The following is a 7,101-nucleotide window of genomic DNA, read 5'->3' as shown; positions in this document are numbered from 1 at the left end:
AACGATAGTATGTATCAGTTCGGTGTACATTAAAAAAGTCAGTTTTATATACGAATATATTTATATATGATTTCACTCTTAGTAAAGGTGACAAACGATTTTTCATGGATGAAAAATCGTTAATCGTTAATTCAGATTAAACTATAATAATCAGCTTTAATGTAAACAGGTATATTAGGAATAAAAAATTCCTACCGATTTCAAATGGGCATTCAAAAAATATAAATTTACAGAACTACTTTTTGAAAGTATTATTTTCCCCTTTTTTTATGGCGATTAAATTCTGATTTAGTATTTTTTAAGTTTATTTTATAAAAAAATAATAAGTGTTTTTACAGGTTTCATATGACAAAACGAAACTAATGTTCAGTGAAATATTCTAAGATAATTTTAAATGTTGTTAAGTTTATTTCAAAAAGCCAAAAAAGGATTCATCCATTTTCTAAAAGAAATACGAGGGAAAAAAGTTGGTCTTTTCCAAATTCTTAAAAACTTGTTAAACAAATTAATAGATCAAAACTGTTTTTATTTTTCACCGATTATAAATTATTTCCTAATTATACTAATCCGAGTAATAACATTAAATACGAATAGGAATTAAATATATATACGAAAATGTGAAGATAATACCTGCAAGTAAACAATAAAAAAAATTAATACATTGCATAAAAATATTTTTATTACTACAATTAGGCGCTTGCCTACAAGCGCCCATGATGATGATGAGGTAGAGTGTGTATACGAAGAGATTGATGAAGCAATTAAACACGTAATAGGAGATGAAAAATTAATAATAGTTTGAGATTGGAATGCAAGCATTGGAAAAGGCAAGAAAGGAAATATAGTGGGTGAATACAGGCTAGGCAAAAGGAATGAAAGAGGGGACCGACTTATAGAGTTTTGCACGAAGTATAATTTAGGAATTGCCAACACCCAATTTAAAAATCATAATAGAAGAATATACACTTGGAAAAAGCCGAGCGATACTGCAAGGTATCAGGTAGATTATATTATGGTTAAGCAAAGATTTAGAAATCAACTCGTTGACTGCAAAACTTACCCTGGAGCAGACATTGATAGCAACCATAATTTGGTGATAATGAAATGTAGATTGGGGTTTAAAAACCTCAAGAAAAGTTGTCAGATGAATCGGTGGAATTTAGAGGAGCTTGAGGAAGAGGAGGTAAAGAAGATTTTTGAGGAGGACATCGCAAGAGGTCTGAGTAAAAAAGATAAGGTAGAAAATGTAGAAGAAGAATGGGAAAATGTTAAAAAGAAAATTCTTAAATCAGCAGAAGCAAACGTAGGCGGAATAAAGAGAACTGGTAGAAAACCTTGGGTTTCAGACGATATATTGCACTGTTGGATGAACATAGAAAATATAAGAATGCTAGTGATGAAGAAAGTAAAAGGAACTAACGGCCATTAAGAAATGCTATAAACAGGAAGTGCAAACTGGCGAAAGAAGAGTGGATTAAAGAAAAGTGTTCAGAAGTGGAAAGAGAAAGGAACATTGGTAAAATAGACGGAGCATACATGAAAGTTAAGGAAAATTTTGGGATACATAAATTAAAATCTAATAATGTGTTAAACAAAGATGGTACACCAATATATAATACGAAAGGTAAAGTCGATAGATGGGTGGAATATATTGAAGAGTTATACGGAGGAAATGAATTAGAAAATGGTGTTACAGAGGAAGAAGAGGAAGTTGAGGAGGATGAAATGGAAGAAACAATACTGAGATCTGAATTTAAGAGAGCATTAAAAGATTTAAATGGTAGAAAGGCTCCTGGAATATACGGAGTACCTGTAGAATTACTGCGCAGTGCAGGTGAGGAAGCGATTGATAGATTATACAATCTGGTGTGCAATATTTATGAAAAAGGGGAATTTCCGTCAGACTTCAAAAAAAGTGTTGTAGTCATGATACCAACGAAAGCAGAGGCAGATAAATGTGAAGAATACAGAACAATTAGTTTAACTAGTCATGCATCAAAAATCTTAACTAGAATTCTATACAGAAGAATTGAGAGGAGAGTGGAAGAAGTGTTAGGAGAAGACCAATTTGGTTTCAGGAAAAGTATAGGGACAAGGGAAGCAATCCAATAAGGGAAGTAGAATTACTAAAGATGGATGAAGCAGGAGCGATATAAAATGCCGAATAGCACAAGCTAAACGAGCCTTCAGTAAGAAATATAATTTGTTTACATCAAAAATTAATTTAAATGTCAGGAAAAGATTTTTGAAAGTGAATGTTTGGAGTGTCGCTTTATATGGAAGTGAAACTTGGACAATCGGAGTATCTGAGAAGAAAAGATTAGAAGCTTTTGAAATGCGGTGCTATAGGAGAATGTTAAAAATCAGATGGGTGGATAAAGTGACAAATGAAGAGGTATTGCGGCAAATAGATGAAGAAAGAAGCATTTGGAAAAATATAGTTAAAAGAAGAGACAGACTTATAGGCCACATACTAAGGCATCCTGGAATAGTCGCTTTAATATTGGAAGGACAGGTAGAAGGGAAAAATTGTGTAGGCAGGCAGGCCACGTTTGGAATATGTAAAACAATTGTTAGGGATGTAGGATGTAGAGGGTATACTGAAATGAAACGACTAGCACTAGATAGGGAATCTTACAGAGCTGCATCAAGACAAAAAAAAACTACAATTTAATTAAACATCAATGATCACAGTAAAAGTGTTATTGGAAATTGAAAATTACAATATAACGTATCAAAGTGATATGGTGATGGACGACCCACCAGTGATTGACGACTCACGCTCTTGTAAAACGAGTTAAACAGACCTACTAAAAGGAGGTAATATTGATGTTTACCACGATGTTTATTTCAATAACCGAAATTAAATAATAAATATTAGTACTTTTTAATAAAATTTACAACAACAGAAGCAAATTGAGTTGTCTAAACTAATTCGCATATTGTTACAGCTGTCAACAGCTACAACAAATTCCAGACCCTCAATTCCCAGCAGATAATATTGTAACAAACATTCCAGTCAGGAAACAGATAACTCGCAAAACATTCACCAGTACGGATCCGCGATATGTAAGTATTCAATTACGTCAGAAAAGTAATTTTATTTAAGTTTAATCGAAAACAGAAATTATTGAAATTATCTAATTGAGAAAATTAAATCCATTTGAAAACCTAAGCGTAAGTACAATTCGGACGGCAAATAAATCACTTTTACGCAACCGTACGATATTTTTGTAAACGCCTACATTTTCATGATTACAAGAATTCCCCTCAATAATAAAAAATAAGAATCACTGCATAAAAACATTTGACAAAGGTCACGTTACAAAGGTCATGTTAAAGACGTAATTACAGAATTTAAAGTAAAATTGCGAAAAAGATTAAAACGGTTACTAAAAAACATCGGGTCAAAATTGAACGCGTTGATTAATTGATGTTTTTACATTAAAAAATTATACAGCATTAAAAGTATAATTAAAACACAAACAATTTTCTTTTGTTTTAATTTGAGGCCGGCGAATGAAGAGGACTTTAATATGCTTTAGTATTAAGTAAACTAAAATCGAAATCCCACAAAACGTTTTTATTTTGTTTTAAATTTCAATCCAGCATTAAAGGAGGCTTTTTGCGAATTATGATTATAAAAACAAGTTCTAAAAATTGCCTAAGCAAGCAGTGAATATTATTATTAAGCAGTGAATTATTAATCCCTAACAACTGGTAATTCGGTATTGAAAAAATAAAATTTGATTTCGGGGACTCCCTCACTCCAGGGGGAGTAACTGGGTTAAATTAATGTTAAAAAGTAGCCCCAAAGTGGCAATACTAAATTTAAAAAAAACCTGTCCAAATATATTGAAAATAAAAAAAATTACAAAAATATATTTGATTACATACAAAAAATTATTTTTTAAATAAGCTTTTATTTAACTAATATTAATATTAACATTAATAAAAAAAGAAACAAATTAGAAAACCCCTATAAAAGGTAAAAAATAAGAATTAAATCAAATTGAGAATTTTAAACAAAAAAATATAATATATTAACAAATATAAAAATGCACTGAAAAGTAAAAAATAAATTAGATAATGCCCCAGTTGGCAACTAATCGAATATTGTACCCCCCATTTGGCACCTAAAAAAACAGTAAATATAATAAAAACGCAAATTTTTTTTACGAAATCTTCAGTAGCCATTCCCAACTATGCGCTTCACAGTTCCAGCGGCGTGGTGTTTGGCTGTTGTACGAATATAGGAAGTTTTTTTACTCTGCGTGTGTGTGTGGAACAAAAAATATGCCAATTATCTGTCCAAAACCATGCCAGCCGAAAGAGCGAAAGAGAAGGTAATTAGTAAAAATTATGTATTGGTTTTCTGTGCACATAAGTTTTCGATTTTTCCCTGAATCCATTTTGTACGTATCAATCTGTACTGTACGTACCTCAAAGGTGTAATAAATCATGAATATTATTGTAAGATTATTTGACTTAAGGTATACTCGTGGAAGTTAAGTTTGGGTAGAAGCCATAAAGAAGCCGTCAAATTCAACAGGGTATAATCTTACTGCAGCAATAAATCATCAAAATATGGAATTGCTGCATATGTAGAAATTCATCTTCCTCAGCGTAATCCCCGTTTTTAATCATCAAATTAACTACTCTCTCAGAGACCAATTTCCCATCAAATATTCTCTTCCAGATGGATCCCATCAAAAATAGAGAACTACGAAAGGCGTGCTGTGTTGGCCTCAACTTTAAGCATAGCAGCAGGCCAGAATGGAATTTATTGTGCAAGCTGCAAACTGAACACAACACCTTCGCTACTAGTAACATATCAATTTAACAAAATATAGAAAAGCAGGTGGATTAGACAAAATAAATAGATCTGGAAATCCTGTTTTTGAGTTACACCTAGCAAAAGATTTATTCCAGATTGTTCTAAAAGTCTAAAAATTACACGTAGATTTTTTCTCGAACCACAAAATTTTATACACTGGCCTAGAAATAATCTTCACCTCACCCAGAAAAAAAAAATAATCCAAATAATTTGAATCAAAAAGACGTTTTTTAAATCTGAAAAGACAAAAAAGGATTAAAAATGAAACGAAGTGTTTTTTTTTTTTTTTTAAAGATAAGGTCTCAAGTTGTAAGTTGAGGCAGTTATGTTTCACAGCAGAAAGCGGATGTTTATTTTATAAACATCAATTGAATTTTTATGATGAAAAAAGTTTCATACGAGGAAAGGTTTTTAAAAAAAAAGCATACTGCTGTTAACAAATTCATCGAAGTAGCAGATATCGATCGTCAATTTGGATAGCTACCTTTTATTATCACATGTCTGTTAAACTTGAATTGGGATTAGCATTGCACTAATCCAGATTATATTAGGGATCAATAACGAATGGCTCTGTCAAAAAGCCTCACCTAAAGAAACCCGACGTAGTCCATAGAAGTCGTAGTCCCGATTGAAACAAGTTTGTCAGAAGCCGGAAGTTATCCTGATGAATTACAGAAGGGAAATTTGTAGTTGTTGCGATCGATACTTGTTTTGAGGATAGTACAAGTAGCGTAGTTTAATTAAATGTAAGAAGAAGTTTCGTGTGTGTTAAGAGGAAGGCGCGAATTAATTTGATAGTTCTAAGTTACGGTAGGTAGGCGTAGTTAGAAAAGGCCATACGAAGGCAGTACTTGTGTAAATACACTGATGGAAATGTCTGCCGATGCATTTGCATCGGTGATATCCTGACAAAAGCCAAACTGATGTCTGTGTTATCAAGTTGTCGTCTAAAAGACAACATCGGTAAGGTTTAGGGAAGAAAGGGGTGGTGTGGCGGCCGGGATCATCACAAGGTGGCTGTCGTCCCCTATGGAGGACAGGATGTAATATAAATTTTCCTTTTATAAACTAATCTGGCTGAACGATCGGAAAAGATTACCTAATTCCAGAGCTGCTGAGATAAGAAGTTTGGAAATATGTGGTAATAATTACATTCATTTATCAAAAGTTCTGTCAGTTTCTAAAAGGGAACCCTCAGGGACATTTAACAAGGAGTACGGACGTTTATATTCATTCAAAATGAATTTTCGATGATTGATATCCGAATATAAAAACTGCACCCATATATTCACCAATAGGTCTAAGACCGAGATCGGCGTCGGAAGCCCTAGAGTCGTACATGACGAATCCTACTCTAGGTGACTATCTAAAATAGCCGGTGTCTACAAAGCAAAGCTGTACACTTCTCTGATTTGATTCCTTCAGAGAAATCAATGCATTAAGGAATAGTTTCACACGTGATGGACTTGTTCAAGAAGTCTTAACACCATTCAAGAATCTCAGACAACAGGAAACATACCAACTCTTTATATGGACATCTGGCCACGCCGGTATTCCAAGGAATGAAGCAGCTGATAGATCAGCTAAGCAAGCGGCAATCAGCGATGAAGTCGACGTTACTTTAAAAACTATGTCATGCGGCTATAAGAAAGGAATATATTAGGAAACAACAGGGACGGAATGGTACGCATACAACGAAGCTTAATTCCATTAAAAACCCTTTTTTCCATTTAAACAAGAAATGCTCTGACGCGTCGAGAATAGGTTGTCCTTACAAGACTTCGAGTTGGTCACACCAGACTCACTTTTTTTAAGACAAAGTGGTATTAAAAGGGGACTATTACTTAAAACATATAATAAGTTTCATGAAAGCATGACTATTTACTGATATCCTTTTTTATCTTTGTTTTGTGTTTCTTTTCAGCTAATAACGAATTTGTTTAAGGATGTACAGTTAATAATTGCGGGCCCTTTATACTTGATTTTGACTACACCCTTGTCACCTTGTATTCTTCTGAGGTTTTATTGTTTTATGACAAAGACTCCCCTTTCGACTTTTAATTAACAATTAATAGATAATAAATTTATAACACTGTAAACAAGCTCTTATAGACGATACTTGAATTTTTTTTTAAATTATAGAAATAAAAATATACATTTATGAAGTTTATTACTAACTACAAAACAAAAATTACATATAATATTCTTTTAGATTTAATTGATACTTTTTTGAAACCTCAAAAAATTAGTCTCTAGTTTACCCA

This window comes from Lycorma delicatula, chromosome 6 (assembly GCF_047948215.1).
Source record: "Lycorma delicatula isolate Av1 chromosome 6, ASM4794821v1, whole genome shotgun sequence".
Classification (NCBI taxonomy): domain Eukaryota; kingdom Metazoa; phylum Arthropoda; class Insecta; order Hemiptera; family Fulgoridae; genus Lycorma; species Lycorma delicatula.
This window is presented reverse-complemented; position numbering follows the sequence as displayed.